At 44.5% G+C, this 17,384-nt stretch overlaps 1 non-coding gene across 1 annotated transcript; it reads left to right on the plus strand.

Annotated features, from left to right (window-relative positions):
• The first annotated feature begins 7,713 nt into the window (after positions 1-7,713).
• Positions 7,714-7,785, plus strand: Trnap-cgg (transfer RNA proline (anticodon CGG)). The gene has a single exon. It is a non-coding gene; the product is annotated as a tRNA-Pro (tRNA).
• Positions 7,786-17,384: the final 9,599 nt, after the last annotated feature.

Here is a 17,384-nt window from a genome sequence, read left to right on the forward strand (position 1 = left end):
TGATTGCATTGATATAGAAGCTTCAATCTTTTACACCGCCAAGGGACCGTAGACCTTCATACGTGACATAAAATTCGCCTTGTTACGTCTATCCGCGCTTGACAAAAAAGATTTTCGTTTTTACCGACTGATGTACGGAACCCTAAAAGTAGCGAAAAGACTGAGTTTCCGAAATCAGGTGGAACACGCTTATATAGCCACAGTATGCTGGCCTGTGTCCACAGTCGCAGTGGTAAGTGAAATACTGATAACAGTGAGTGCACTCTTCGATTTCCAACTGTGTAAATCATGACGTTACCAAAGTTGTGAGATTTCGTTGCCACTGCACATCTGATATTAAATGTGTAACATATTTATTTTTCGTATTTTCGGACGTATGCTTTTCAAATAATATATTTCACTGAATTTAATTTCTTGGGCGCTATACAAAATTCCTGTACTTGTGTAAATAAATTATTATTATGTTAAAACATTTTATATATTTTATTGTAACTAAATGTTAAAAGGGTGGTGCCAGCATGGGGACGGGGCAATGGGGAGACAAAATGTGATCCCCTCCAGGATCGGTCCCTAGATCCACTCAGAGAGAAATTCACATGCTATTACTTTAGCTTCCAATGCATTGACTTTCAGTCCATGATTGTTATATAATTCGTGGATGTGATTGCACTTTCTTACAGCTGCTCTCCAGTATATGCACTTGTGGCTGTATCATTGGTTAACGTTTACGCTCCTATTACACCGAGCTGAAATGTTTTTCAGCTTCACAGCACTTGCAGATTAGAGTCTCGTGTCAAGTCTGTACATTAAGTCTGCGCTGCCAGCATATTTCAGCACATCATGTGTTACGGAAGTGGAACTGTTTAAAATTAGTCTTAGGGAGAGAACACAACACAAGACACCAACACACTCTCGCTTACGCCACAGCTGGCCTTAAAAGCATCCGACAAAGCCCTACTGACGTCAGACACTGCATTCATATCTTCGTGGACACTTCTCATTATCGACAGAAACGTCAGGCGTCAGACGACAAATGACCTTCAGTAGTACAGATGACAGTTTATCACGTGGCAGAACGTAGCAAGTCGTTTAAAGGCCAATAAACGAAATATATCCAGCGCATCAATGTTCAATACTTTTGTCTTGCACTTGACACCATGATAATTCAGTGTAGCCAGCGTCACACACTTTTTCCCAACCCTTAATTCAGGTCGACTGACTAACACCTACAGAAACAATTCCCGAACACACAGAGCAAACACACAGTCCAGTCACAATAATGTGACCGCCGCCTATGCTAGAAGTCAACTTACAGTAACCACTCATAGACGGCAGGTGACAGCACTAACAATGGAGGGTATATGTAGCGTGTCGAGGGGAAGAAAAAAAAACACAAACAAACAGTGCAGTCGCTGTAACGTGGAAACGGAGCGGTTTATCTGACGTTCAAAAGGACGTGATCACTGATTTTCGGGCGCATTTCCGAAACGGCGAAGTCTGTAGTGTAAACTGTTCGCGTGCCACCGTGGTTAAAGCATATCGTGCATGGCAGAATGGTGCTCTCCAAAACCGGTGTCGATGTAACTGTGGAGTACCACGGGCCATAGATGACAGTATGAAGATGGTAGATACCATCATATAGTTAAGGCTAACCGGCCATTGACCTTCTTCTACTGTGCGGATGCACACGCATTGCCCGAACTCTTACGGGACTCGGTAAGATTGTCTGCCGCGAGTAATGAGTGTAATGGGCAGGGGCACTACGAATGAAGTGTGTGGACATTAAGTTGGGAATGTGAGTCTCACGAGGATCGTGATAGGGATAAGCCCCTGCAGTCGCTCTATCCTCTGTACCCTCGGTGGTTCAGATGGATTGAGCGTCTGCCATGTAAGCAGGAGATCCCGGGTTCGAGTCCCGGTCGGGGCACACATTTTCAACTGTCCCCGTTGATGCATATCAACGCCTGGCGACAGCTTAAGGTCTTGATTTAATTATCATTTCATAGGTGACAGTGGTCAAAGATGGATGCGGAGATGTGTACACTCGAATAGATGTGCAACTGTTAAGGAACTGACCGCCCAGATAAATCTAGTGGCTACCAACAGTGTCTCCTCAGCGACCGTTCAGCCTCCACAGCAGGCGCCTGATTCGTGCGCCCATACCAACTGCGACGAAGGCTGGAATTTGCTCGCCACACGCCAATACAGCAACTGGGCGTCCATTGAATGGCGACAGGTAGCCTTTCCAGATGAATCACCTTTTATACTCCATCGAACAGATGGCCGTTGGCGTGTACGGCGTGAAACGTCTAAAAGCAAACGTTCTGCAACAACCTCGGAACGGTCCAGGCTGGAGGATGGAGCGTCCCTGGGTGATCATTCTGCAACACACAATGGATCAACACAAGTATGCATCTGTCCTTGGGGAGCATGTCCGACCTACATGCAGTTTGTTTGTTTGTTTCTAGGCACAATGACATCTACCAGTAAGACAATACAACGTGTCACACAGCTCGCAGTGTACGTGCATGATTCGAAGAGTACCAGGATGAGTTTATGGCAGTCGCACAGCCACCGAACTCCCTGGATTCAAACCCAGTCGAGAATCTGTGGGACCACCTCGGTAGGACTGTTGGCGCCACGGATCCTCGACAGAGAAACCTAGTGCCGCTGGCAGCGGCATTGGAGTCGGCATGGCTCCACATACTTGTCGGTACCTTTCAGGAGCTCACCGACTCTCTTCCTGCACGTCTCGCAGCGGTCCCTGCTGCAATAGTTGGTTATTCACGCTTTTCACACTTGGTCACATTAATGTATTCAAACGGTGGGCAAACAAGTGTACTGTAACCTACTTCCTTTGTTTCCGGATTGCATTTCCGTAGCATTCTTCCAATGAATCTCAGTCTGGCATCTGCTTTATCGACGATTAATTTTATATGGTAATTCCATTTTAAATCACTCTTAATGCCTACTTCCATGTAATTTATGGAATTAACTGCTTCCAGTTGTTGATCTGCTATATTGTAGCTAAATGATAAAGGATCTTTCTTCCTATGTATTCGCTGCACATTACACTTGTCTACATTGAGATTCAATTGCCATTCCCTGCACCATGCGTCAATTCGTTGCAGATGCTCCAGCATTTCAGTACAATTGTCCATTGTTACAACCTCTCGATATACTACAGTATCATCCGCAAAAAGCCTCAGTGAACTTCCGATGTTATCCACAAGGTCATTTATGAATATTTTGAATAGCAACGGTCCTACGACACTTCCCTGCAGCACACCTGAAATCACTCTTCCTTCGGAAGACTTCTCTCCATTGAGAATGACATGCTGAGTTCTGTTATCTAGGAACTCTTCAATCCAATCACACAATTGGTCTGATAGTCCATATGCTCTTACTTTGTTCATTAAACGATTGTGGGGAACTGTATCAAACGCCTTGCGGAAGTCAAGAAACACGGCATCTACCTGGGAACCCGTGTCTATGGCCCTCTGAGTCTCGTGGACGAATAGCACGAGTTGGTTTCACACGATCGTCTTTTTCGAAACCCATGCTGATTCCTACAGAGTAGATTTCTAGTCTCCAGAAAAGCCATTATACTCGAACATAATACGTGTTCCAAAATTCTACAACTGATCGACGTTAGAGATACAGGTCTATAGTTCTGCACATCTGTTCGACGTCCGTTCTTGAAAACGGGGATAACCTGTGCCCTTTTCCAATCTTTTGGAACGCTACGCTCTTCTAGAGACCTACGGTACACCGCTGCAGGAAGGGGGCAAGTTCCTTCGCGTACTCTGTGTAATATCGAACTGGTAGCCCTTCATGTCCAGCGGCCTTTCCTCTTTTGAGCGACTTTAATTGTTTTTTTATCCCTCTGTCATCTATTTCGATATTTATCATTTTGTCATCTGTGCGACAATCTAGAGAAGGAACTACAGTGCAGTCTTCCTCTGTGAAACAGCTTTGGAAAAAGACATTCGGTATTTCGGCCTTTAGTCTGTCATCCTCTGTTTCGGCATCATTTTGGTCACAGAGTGTCTGGACATTTTGTTCTTATGCACTTACCGCTTTGACATAAGACCAAAATTTCTTAGGATTTTCTGCCAAGTCAGTACATAGAACTGGACAGTGTATGATACACGTAAAAACTGGACAGCAAAGTAGTTTACTTCTGTTGCAAATAGAAAGTCGGTGAAGCGTTAGCCGGCCGGAGTGGCCGTGCGGTTCTAGGCGCTACAGTCTGGAACCGAGCGACTGCTACGGTCGCAGGTTCGAATCCTGCCTCGGGCATGGATGTGTGTGATGTCCTTAAGTTAGTTAGGTTTAATTAGTTCTAAGTTCTAGGCGACTGATGACCTCAGAAGTTAAGTCGCATAGTGCTCAGAGCCATTTGAACCATTTTTGAAGCTTTAATTTCTTGCAATACTGGAGACCCATCCAAATAGTGAAAACTTCGAGTTCAGCCAGAGATACAACGTAGATTAGGTCTCCACAGCAATCCGTGGTAAGCAGCACAGCCAAGTGGTTCAAATGGTTCAAATGGCTCTGAGCACTATGGGACTTATTAGCTGCTGTGGTCATCCGTCCCCTAGAACTTAGAACTGCTTAAACCTAACTAACCTAAAGACATCACACACATCCATGCCCGAGGCAGGATTCGAACCTGCGACCGTAGCGCTCGCGCGGTTCCAGACTGTAGCGCCTAGAACCGCTCGGCCACTCCGACCGGCCACAGTCAAGTGCTCTGCTCACCTGTCCAAGTCTACTTTTCGTACACACAGTTACGACGCTCCATGATTTAACTTGCGATGCGTTGCTTTGACAAAACAGGACAGAATCGGAACACCAGTTAGTAACAGAACAGAATACTTGGGAAGGCTCAAACTTGTCGGTGCACGGCGTTTCTTCGCACGTTGCTTTAAATGCGACTCCTCTGCAGACGATTAACACGCGGGATATTTTGACACTTCGACGCGGTCAGTTTCGACTGCAGTGGGCACGGACACATTGTGAATCGAGGAAGAACCGATCAGCGGAAAAATGCTCCTACCTTAGTATAAAAAAGGCGAATATGTTCCTGTTTAAAAGACTCTGACTGAAAAGTGAGACACCAACTGCCTACCTGTACATTCCTCAGTACCGTTAAAAATTTTCCCAAACATTTTGGCATCCTAACGTATATGCGCTCTTTTTAACATACAACTCACCTCTCACTCCCACAACTCATTCCAACTGTACCTTGCCCACACCCATAGTCGACTGCAGTAAGGCGCTCGTACCAGTCCATCCCCACTTGCCGATTTCACTCACTCAGTCAGCGCAGCTCATTGTCGTTATCTCTTTGTGCCTTTATAACCATCACTGTCTTCTGTCTCATACGCTTTCCGTCGTTCTGTCCTGCTACTACTGTATCCTCTCGCTGTCATTATTTCCCTCTCGCTTTCACTTGTTTCTAATTCCTCATTCATTCATTCCTTCTCACTGCCACTGTTTCTTCTCAATGTCACTATCTCTCTCTTCCTCCTTGTCACTGTTACTGAATCACTGTTTACTAACAGCACGTGCATCTTTCAGAGTGGAACCAAAATGTTTTCTATATGTTTTATCAGCTCTGTGGCTTTAATACACCAATTTGAAAAAATTAATTTTCCATCTTTCATTCATAACAGTCGACTGTCATCGCTCTCGTGCAAAGACAATAAATTTAATTTTGTCGAGTTCCAGTCTTTCGGCGTTACAAACTCAGGGCGGTATAGACCCTGTTCTGTCCGATAAACCTGTTACTGCAGACCGGAACTTTTTTCGGTGTAGTTGTGAAATTAGTACTTGTTATAGGGATAGGTGCAGTTTTTTCCTTCGTCATCGATAGCTATACTCACTGTAATTACTCGTTAATATTAAAACATGAGGTAGATAAAATAAAAAAAAATATTTTTCAATAAGGAACGTATGGTCTCTGACGTCAACTTGTAATGTTAGGAAACATTTTTTTTTTTTTGTCGTGCTGACGTAAGATGCTGTATCGGAGTCGCTGACTGAGAATGGTGCCGACGTTCAAACGTGCTTTGTGTACAGATGGTTGATTCTGAGTTGTGCGCGGAAACACACCGATTCATTCGCAAGCATCACCGCCTTCTGACAACAGCGGTAACTTCCTTGTAAACACATCGTTCAGTCGCAATCATTACCGCCTTGGGACAACAGCAGGGAACGTGGAGCCGTTTACGTATACTGAAATGGCTTACATGCATCAGGTATACGGGTCTGTGAATGGAAATGGACGAGCAGCAGTGATAGACAGTATCGACAGCTGTTTCCCAGCCGAGAGTTTCCACGACACCAGACATTCGACGTCTGCATCGCGTGCTACGTTGAAGAGGCACGTCCCGTGGAAGTATGGATGATGCAGGTCGGAATCGAACAGTCTGAACTCCCGTCATACATGATCGGCAGCTTCAACCTTTCCATCTTCAGCGTGTGGCAGCATTAGCACCTGAAAGTTTTCCCCAGCGCCTGCAGTTCGCATAGTGGTTTTTACAACAGGCTGCCCTGCACCGCCAATTTCCGGCCGAGGTCCTGTATATCGACTAGGCTTTGTTTAATCGTGTAGGCTGTTTCAGTTTCCACAATTCGGGTGTTTGGGCACAACTGAATGCGCGGTATGCTCAATATCGTGCTCATCAACAGTGATTTGGTGTTAATAATGGGCCATCGTTCTCGGTGATAGGTTGACTGGACCATACAGTCTACCATTCCGCCTCAATGAACGGAGGAACGGAGATACCGCATCTTCGTGGAAAATGTGTTGCCAGAACTACTGAAGGATGTACCTCTGAAAGTTACACAAAGGATCTACTTCCATGACGATGGGGCGCCACCCATTTCAAGATTACTGTGACGAATCATCTGAGAGCCACCTTATGGAATCGATATACCGGACGAGGTGGCCCTGTGGCCTTGCCACCCAGGTCACCTGACCTTACGTGTCTGGTTTTCTTCCTCTGGCCGCAAATGAAGCAACCGGTGTATGAAACCGTTGTGGGAACAGAAGAACACCTCGTCGATAAAATTTCCGTCGCTGCTGGTACCATTGCGGACTCGCCAGCAATCTTCGAAAGGACACGACAGTCAATGGTCCGATGATATACTGCGTGCATACAACCCAACGATCGGGTATTCGAGCAGTTCCTGTGGTCACCACTGCCGTAACTAGCATGCTAAACTTTATTCTGTGTAAATCGTCCTTAGCGTCAGAAATTGCTGTCTGGGATCATATGCCCCAGGATTAAATATATTCGTTTTGAAATTCTCTACTTCCTGTATTAATCCGAAAGTACAGTTTTGGAATACCTTGTATGTGATCGTACTCGCTCTTCTGTTAGATATTAATACAGTCGTCTTAAGAATAGACTTACTGAGGAACAGGTGATACACTGTAATACAGACGTGTAAATGAGATGCTTCCGCCACAGACCGTCTCCGCGTCACTGAACGACAGATCAGAATCGCCTTCTGCCACGTTGTGAGTTCCGCCGTCAGAGGCGTGGCCGCTCTCCCTGCAAGTCACTGGCTTTCGCCAACGCAGCGCTGGCCTCGCGTCACGGCCGTCGCGCGAGCCGGCTCTGCAAGTCACCGTTACGTTCTAACGGCATCGAGACACACTTTCCGTAATATGTACAACTCACATGGAATCTGCTAACTGGCTCGTTGGTCTAGGGGTATGATTCTCGCTTCGGGTGCGAGAGGTCCCGGGTTCAAATCCCGGACGAGCCCGTTAATTTTATCGTCGCTAGAGAGAAAGGTAATTAGTTCTTCTAAACTTCTAGTCTGAATTCGTACATTTTTTCTATCTGAATTTATCGGAAAGATTGATACATATTGTGTGTGTCTATCTGTAACTCGAAACATTTTCAAAAGAACCAAGTACACGGCAATAGATCGGAAGGGAAACTGAGATTAGGGGTTTCAAATTCCGTCGGCGACTACCTCTTTGCAAACGTGATGGATGAAGCTAGAATAAGAAATCCTACGTGATCTTTTAAAACGACCACGTCTTTACAAACGTAATGGATGAAGTTAGAATAAGAAATCCGATGTGTTCTTTTAAAACGACCCAGCCCGGTATTAACATTAACTGATCCAAGTAAGCTGCGGGAAACCTAAGCCCGACTGCTCAGCGGGGTGAACTAGGCTGAGACAACTACGGCATTGCCCCAGGGGACCTCTAGGAGGAGGGCCGTAATATAATCAAAGTTGGTTTTAGAAATCACTCGTCGTAAACATACGCGAGTCGATAAAGTCAACTTTAATCAGCAGACGACACTGTGCTTAGCGCGTCTATGCTCTTGTTTACGAAAGTAGACGTACCAGGCGTAGCTAAAGATCACCGAAATCTTATTTGTAATTGAAGTTGAAATGGTTTAAATTTGTTTATATGATCAATGAAGACACTCCTTGCGCGCAATATAGAAACCTGAGACTGGTAGCGACCGGTAACAAGTGAATATTAGCCCGAAATCATACACCGTCTTCCGACTTCGAGACAACTGCTCCGGACAGCCACTGTTCCGAGTCTTCTCTCTCGATCTCATATTTTAAGAAGAAAAGAAGTACGCTTGCAAGTAATAAACAGCAGAAATCGATTCCACGCTAAAATTTTAGCCAATAATTCTCGTACTACGCAGTTATGACCTTCCGAAAGTACAGCTTTTAAACTTTCGCTCACACCTTATATTTGTCCCCACTCTGCCCCAATGCAGCAGCCAAATGCCCCAGCGACGTGTACCGTGCAGAGGAGTAAGAGACTTGTGAATTACTTTGACACTATTAACATGCTTTGTCCTTTGTGTCAAAGTGCGCGATTTCTAACTCGTACTCGTAGCCGGTGGCGGGGATCTCTTTGCTTTGAACATTTCTATGTTGCGAGTCACAAATGCACTGTAATTATGCAGATCAGTTACTGTGTAATTAAAGAAGTGGCGTAGCGCTAACTAATTATAAACTTCGCTGTTGGGCGTTATTTCTTTGGATTTTAGAGCTAACGCTGTTAAAGTGAAGTTCATTTGCAGGAGATGCGCTTTTCTTCAACTTCATTGGCTTGATTAAATTGAACATCGAAAATTATTTACTTCATCTCATAACAATTCTACAGTCGCTTTGGTTTATTCATTTTTATTGGAATATCAATATGAAACTATTGAACACGTATGTGCGTAATATTGAATATTGACATATTACGTCCCCATATTACTTACCATTTTTCGCACAGAAATAACATCTATTCTCGAACATGATTTCATAAAACTTTGAGCAGATGTGTCCACCTTCTCCCTCCTCTTCCCTGGCCCTCACCATCCCCTTCACACTACTTGGCGCTCGGGCGCTCGGGCGCTAGGCGCCTGCAGTGGTGTGAAGCGAGAGATAAACAATAGGTGTGCGCCAAAGTTCAAAAGCTGCACTTTCAGAAGATCACAACTGCTTACAATCGGAATTATGGTCTAAATTTTCGTGCAGGATCGATTGCTAGAGCTGATATTTTCCAAGCGTCAAGTGTGTTTTTTCCTCCTCCGTATATGTCAAGTAGACGATGTTTCCTTGTTAGAGTGAATCGCTACAACTTCTCAGATCAGAGGATACACAATGGCGTCAAATGATAGTCACTGATAGAAACTGCTTACCACGAAACGAATGAAGAAGGAAGATTAGAGGTTAACGATCCGTCGACAGCATGGTCATTAGAGACGGATTACCAAAAGATAGGGTAGGAAATCAGCCGTGCCCTTTACAATGAATTATCCCTGCAAATTTGATGGGATCGAGTTAGGCAAATCATGGAAAACATGAATTTGGATGGCCGGACGACCGAATGCGAGTCGTGTCCTAGCCACTGCATCACCTCGCTCTATATCATCGAAATGAAACTCAGCATTAAATAGTGACGACTATAGTGTTACCCCTTCTGCGCACACCACTATTTGATCGATAGAGCGGGCAGCGTGAAGAATCGACATATTAGCAGCTCGAATTCCAAAGTCCTTTACCAGTTCAGTGCTAAGAGGACGAGCCAAGAAAATTTTGGGCGTTGTACTGGGATTGAGCATACGAACTCCATTGGCACCAAAACTGCATCCGAACAGACCCTGAAGGTCCAGCGGTACCAACCGACCGCCATGTCATTCTCAGCCCATATGGATCAGCGGATACATATATGGAGGCTCACGTGGTCAGCTCCCCGCTCTCCCGGTAGCTGACAGACCTGAGCCGCTACTTCTCAATAAAGTATTTCCTCCATTTTCCTCAGAAAGGCTGAGTGCACGCCACTTGCCAACAGCGTTCGGAAGACCCCGACGGTCACCCTACAGTGCCTAACTTCGGTGATCTGACGGGGACCGACGTTACCACTGTTGCCAGGTCGTTGACTATGATTTACAAGGTGAAACAGATTTCTGACAAAATACACAGCTTAATGTTTGAAGTTCACCCGCAATCGTCAGAAATTTTTATAAAATTGTCTGTCAGAGCGAATACAAAGATTAATTTGCACGGAAACCTCGTAGGAGAATGTATAATTTGTATCATTCCGATTTCCCTGAAATCACAAGATTCGTTTAATTCATGCTTCTCCAACAAAAACTACCTGAGAAACACGTTGAGCCGCGCGGGATTAGTCGAGCGGTCTCAGGCGCTGCACTCATGGACTGTGCGGCTGGTCCCGGCGAAGGTTCGAGTCCTCCCTCGGGCATGGGTGTGTGTGTTTGTCCTTAGGATAATTTAGGTTAAGTAGTGTTAAGCTTAGGGACTGATGACCTTAGCAGTTAAGTCCCATAAGATTTCACACACATTTGAACATTTGAGAAACACGTTGATAAACAGTCTGGATGACTGTTAAACCAGATCACCCTGAATATAACTGCAGTGTCATACGTCTCCATATTAATTAAACATACAAGCCCGTGAGAATGTATATTATGCATCCGCAGAAAGGCGCAATCGATTTGACGCCTGTGTTTTGGGTGCCACGAGATGGCGGAACTCAGATGTTTGGCGATAGCTTACCTGCTAACGGTTAACGTTGTTCCGTGCTTTTACTGCACTTCACTGTCTTCTTTAAGGTTTGGCTAACTGGGGACGGAGAAATTCATTGTTCGCCAGTTGCGTCTCAGTCTGTTGCTAATTTCTGGCGTCGACCGCTGCAGAGACCCATATGTATTGCTGAGAACTGCGCCACGTTGCAATATGTTGTTTATTCTATAAGAAGATATCGGGAAAATAATCAATGCACAGTTAAGGAAACTATCCAATGATATTGGGTGTTAGTAGGCTGCAACGACAGGGACAAATCCGCGAGGAAATGGTGCCCCTAAAAAGATGAAAAACGAAAAATGAGGAAAAATTAAAATGGAAAGAAAAGTGGAAAAATTATTAAACTGATCAACCACGAGGAATCTTTCACTATGTTATGATAATGACAGATCACTTCGAAAATCATTCTGACCTAAAGATATGCGAATCATTTACCTCCTTTATCCTGATCAGAAATCAGTCTCCATTAGGATAAGAACATCAATTAACTGAATATACAGAACAAAACAAAGTAGACGTGAGCAAATATTTCGGTCAAGCTTAGTGCAAAAAACTAAGTCAGACTTTAAATTTAGTCCTTACATACACTGTAGAGACCAAGAAGCTGATCAAAAAACATCCCTGAAGTTCGAAACAGCTGAGGACATTTACAGGTCTTTTTTTTTCGTCACAGCATGATAGCATGGCAGGATTCAAAAACTTGTTCCGTGATTGCTTCCAAGGTAACGCTAAGGAATTCAAATCCAACGCTGGGCTGGCAGATAAGAAACCACCTACACACTCGAGGAGTGATTCATTGACGCTCTTAACGTTCTGTCACACATAATTCGTGAGAGCAAAAGCTATAACGCAGGAAGTGGAGCAACAGGTCCTAAAATCACATCTCATTCTTTTCACATTCAATATAAACCACTAGTAAGAATTCATATAACGGTTATGGTCTTGCAGGCTGAGAGTATGACCTCTTAGAAACCCTTTCAAAACGGCGCTACCATAAATGAAGGTGGAAAATTGGGGTTTACCGCCCCGCCGATGATGATATCCTCGGGTAGGGGAAGAATGGGAACGGAAATAGTCGTATCCATTTCAAAGCAACTATCCCAGCATTTGCCTCGAGCGATATCGGAGGAAACTGCGAAAAATCTCACCCTGGACGTGCAGACGGGAATTTGGATCATCATCTTCTGAATGAAATTCCAGTGTCTTACCGCTGCGACATATCGCTGGATAGCTGTCAGAAATAACTAACATCAAAGAATCGTATGAGAAACTACTTGACAAAACTTCGAACATCTGTGAAACAATATGGGCCATTGAGCGTAAATTGCTCAACAAACTAATTACAGCAGTAGAGATGCACTTCAACGAGCTCTACGAGGATGAGACGCTGATACAGTCAGTAAGCGGATTTAAAGTAACTCTTTTCTATGTAATGGTTGACAACATATATTCACAATTAAGTGCCTGGTTTCAGGGAATGACGCATGTTATAGACGCATGCATAGCAATACAATCTTCTTTCATACCTATCGTCCGTCACGAAGACATTAGAAATGAAGCACTAAAGCTTTTCTCGTGACGTTTCTCTTCTTTTTCCAGCCCAGTTAATGTCAATAAAAATTTTATTTAATATACAATTATAAAAATGGTTCAAATGGCTCTGAGCACTAAGGGACTCAACTTCTGACTTCATCAGTCCGCTAGAACCTAGAACTGCTTAAACCTAACTAACCTAAGGACATCACATACATCCATGCCCGAGGCAGGATTCGAACGTGCGACCGTAGCGGTCTCGCGGTTCCAGACTGTACCGCCTAGAACCGCACGGCCACTCCGGCCGGCTATACAATTATAAAATAATGTATGATGTACAAGACTTAGCAGAGCTGAGGTCGAGTTATCCTGACGTAGGCACACCCGTCCTGATGTACCTAACAAAAGCCATAGCACTTGCAAGTACTGGCCTTCTTCTCAATCTAAAAATACTTTTTTCAAATATTTACGTTCTACAATGGATCAGGCATGGTTATCCTGTTTGGCAGGCCTGTCAGTAGGAGAAGGATGGTAAGAATGGTCACAGGATTATCTGACTTGTGACGGAGTCTAACAGAAATGTTGAAAAATCTTAACCGGCAGGGCTAGAAACAAGACGCCCTACATATCTCTACAACGTGCTTGCGAAACTCCAAGGCCTGCAAAATCCATGAATGTTCATCTCCTACGCAACCGTCCCTTAGGCATGACGCAGATGAAATTAGGCTTACACAGAGGCGTAGAATATAGTAGACAGTGGTTGTGGTAGAGCGAAACGATAATGGCAGTGTGAGAAAATAAGGGACACGATAGCAGTGGAACATAGCTGACAACGACAGAACAGTGCTACGAAAAAAGTGAAGGAGACAGTGCCAGTAGAACGTGAAGAAAGAGGAGGAAGAAGTGGAAGTGGGCGAGAGCCAGGGATAATGAAAGACAGAGTCTATGACAATGACAACGAGGAAGAGAGAGATAGTGACAGAGAGAAGAAGAGCAGTAGTGGGAAGGAATGAATGCGATAGTAGCAGTAGAGAGAGAGCAAGAGAAAGACAGTGACACCGAGAAGAGACAGTACTAGAAGGGCAAAAAGGAGGAGACAGTGGCTGTGAGATGAGAGACAAAGGTAGAGAGACGCAAACAGATAATAACAATGAATTGGGCTGAATGAGTGAGCGAGAATGGGCAAGCAGGAGTGGATGGGTATGAGCGACTTACACCAGTGGACTAGTGGGTATGAGCCAGTTGCACTTAGGGGAGCTTATGGGAGTTAGACGTTGGTTGCATGTTAAAAAAGGCAGGAATATGTTGGCATGCCAAAATTTTCGGGAAAATTTTTAAAGATGCTGAGGAAGGTAGACTGAGGCAACTAGTACTCCATCTTTCAGTCAGACTCTTTTAAACAGGAGCATATTTGCCTTTTTTACTCTCCGATAGGAGCATTTTTCCGCTAGTTCCATTCTTTTCCTTGCCATAGCAAGGCATGTCACTCATATGAAAAGAATTTTATGTGGTTTCCAGTAAAGTAGCGACTTCAAACCATACACTCCAAGACATATCTCTGTTAATACAATCCTCATCCTCAGGATTCTACAAGTTGTTCTTTCTAGAACTAAACTTGAATATGTCTCATAATCCATGTTTCGCGAGTGGAAACGTCGGCTGATCCGACCGAAGAAAACAATATGAATTTCACCGACCGTCGTCCGAAGTCTGTACGTTCGGACATTGAGATAGGTGTCATTCAGACCGCGCACGTACTGGTGTACTGGTTTGAAAGAAAATCGGTCGTCGCCGGAATCCACCGATGTCGGTGCCACTGGGCCGCAGCCTAATAGTAGAGGAAAGGAGAGTGGATGTAAGCTTACTGGAAATGCGTGGTCCATCAAATGGAATCAGCTGCCAGCTTTCCAAGCAATCTGCACGAGTAATGAGAAGTAGTTTCAAAGTTCATAGCAATTTCAGAAAGGCTTTAGACCCTAGGTTCAAAAATGGTTCAAATGGCTCTGAGCACTATGGGACTCAACTGCTGTGGTCATCAGTCCCCTAGAACCTAGAACTACTTAAACCTAACGAACCTAAGGACATCACACACACCCATGCCCGAGGCAGGATTCGAACCTGCGACCGCAGTAGCAGCGCGGCTCCGGAATGGAGCACCTAGAACCGCTCGGCCACCGCAGCCGGCTAGACCCTAGGCCAATGAGATGGCAGGCAAATAGTAATGACGCAAGTGACGGCCCTGAAATTGTGGACGTGACGCATATTTCACTATCGCGCAATAACTACGCGTAAAAAAAGACACACCACAAAGGAATTATCCGAATGACACTGAACTCGGTAGATGTTACGGACATGTACAGCCAAACAAATGGTTACAATTTCAGAAAAACTGAATGATTTATTCAAGAGAAAGAGCTTCACAAATTGAGCAATGCAGTAACATGTAGGTCCACATCTGGCCCTTATGTAAACAGTTATTCGGTTTGGCACTGATTGATAGAGTTTTTCAATATCCTCCTGAGGTATATCGTGCCAATTTCTGTTCAACTGGCGCATTAGATCGTCAAAATTCCGAGACGGTTGGAGGTCACTACCCATAACGCTCCAAACGTTCTCAATTGGGAAAAGATCCGGCGACCTTGCTGGCCAAGTTAGAGTTCGGCAAGCACGAAGACAAGTATTAGAAACTCTCGCCGTGTGCGGACGGGCATTATCTTGCTGAAATGTAAGCCCAGGTTGGCTTACCATTAAGAGCAACGATATGGGGCGTGCAATATCGTCGACGTACCGCTGTGCCGTTAGGATGCAGTAGATTACGATCAAATGGGTCCTAATATAAAATGAAAAAATCGCACCCCACACCATAACTCTTGTTTGTCGGGCCGTATGGCGGTGATAGTTGGGTAGGTACACCACCAGTGTCAGAGGCGTCTCGAGACACTTCTACAGCCTGAAATCTCATTGACTGGAGTACAACTGCCTTCAGTGATGAGTTTCGCTTCAAAACTGAGCCACGATCACTAGCGAAGACGTTTCTGGTGAAGCCCTGGACAGCGGTGGGATACCAACCTGACTGTCGTTCACCGTACGGCCCAACAACCAGGAGTGATGGTCTTTTTTGAGTGCCATTTCTTTTCACCACAATACCCCTTTGGATGTCATCAGCAGCATTCTTAGAGCACAGCGGTATGTCGGCGTTGTTCTATGCCCCGTTTTGTTGCCCTTCATGGGAAGCCATCCTGTGCTTACATTTCAGCAAGATAATGCCACGGCCAAAGTTTCTGCGACTTGTCTTCGTGCCTTCCAAACCCTACCTTAGCCAACAAAGTTGCTAGATCACTACCCAGTTGAAAAAAAAAATTGTTCAAATGTGTGTGAAATCTTATGGGACTTAACTGCTAAGGTCATCAGTCCCTAAGCTTACACACTACTTAATCTAAATTATCATAAGGACAAACACACACACACACATGCCCGAGGGAGGACTTGAACCTCCGCCGGGACCAACCACTCAGTCTATGACTGCAGCGCCTCAGACCGCTCCGCTAATCCCGCGCGGCCCAGTTGAAAACGTTCGGAGAATTGTGAGTATGGCCCTCCAACCAGTTCCGGGTTTTGACGATCTAACGCGTAAATTGGACATAATTTGGCACGATATGCCTCACTAGGACACACAAGAACTGTATCAACCAATGCCAATCCGAATAACTGTTTGCATAATGGCAAGATGTGGACCAAGGCGTTATTGATTTGTTCATTTTACGAACCTCTTTCTCTTGGATAAGTCATTCAATTTTTCTGAAACTGTAATCATTTGTTTTGTCCGTACATGTATATCACATCTACCCATTTCCGTCCCATTCGGGTAGTTCCTTCATGGTGCGCCGTGTTTTTTCTCTTAGAGTGCATTTCATAGAATTAATTGAATCCGGGCCGTGCAATATGCAAAGATACAGACCTTGTTTTTGTATGTGGTGAACTGTGGGATATCGTATAAGTTTACGAGTTTCAGGAAATTTAGATATGTGACGCTGCCAAGTCTTAGGAGAAATGGTGCATATCGGGCTACGCATTGCGATTCTTGTGTCGTTTACTTCGGCAGCAGCTACTAACAGAGCTGTGCACAATATTAAATATAAGATCGTGTTATTCTATAAGGAAATCCAAGCGTCATAAAAGAGCACAAATGTTTCTTCAAAAGGGAATAGTATTTATTTAGCATCCATGAAATCGAGAAATTGGTTTATGATTTTTCAGATTTTACACAGAAAATAGAATTAAAACTACTACAATTAAGGGTCTGCAAGCAAAATTGTGCAACGAACAATAAGTTTTAAAATAAATAGTTAATAAATACAGATAACAATTGATGGAATATATACAGTGAATCGGATTGAACATTCCTTGGTACGGAGGATAGTGTGTCATATATAGAAGTAGTAGTACCTTCAGGGAAATTTGTTGGGCCCCTTCGTTACTCTTCATGTTATATGTTAATTACTTAAAATCGTATGGCATGAATAGCTCGAAGACCCCAAAGGACAGGTTCAGCAGACGAATTGGAAAGGTTTACCCTACCCTTCGCGCCCGCAAGCATCGAGTATGAGACCTGTGCGCGTAAGTGCAGGTGATGTAATGCGTGTATGGAGTGTAGTGTCACGTTCGTGTTGGAGACGATGAGAAAAAGGAGAGGGTGAATGTAGGCTACGTGCTGGCACATAGCCAAGCCGGCCGATGTAGCCGAGCGTTTCTAGGCG

The sequence above is a fragment of the Schistocerca nitens genome, chromosome 1 (assembly GCF_023898315.1).
Source record: "Schistocerca nitens isolate TAMUIC-IGC-003100 chromosome 1, iqSchNite1.1, whole genome shotgun sequence".
NCBI lineage: Eukaryota > Metazoa > Arthropoda > Insecta > Orthoptera > Acrididae > Schistocerca > Schistocerca nitens.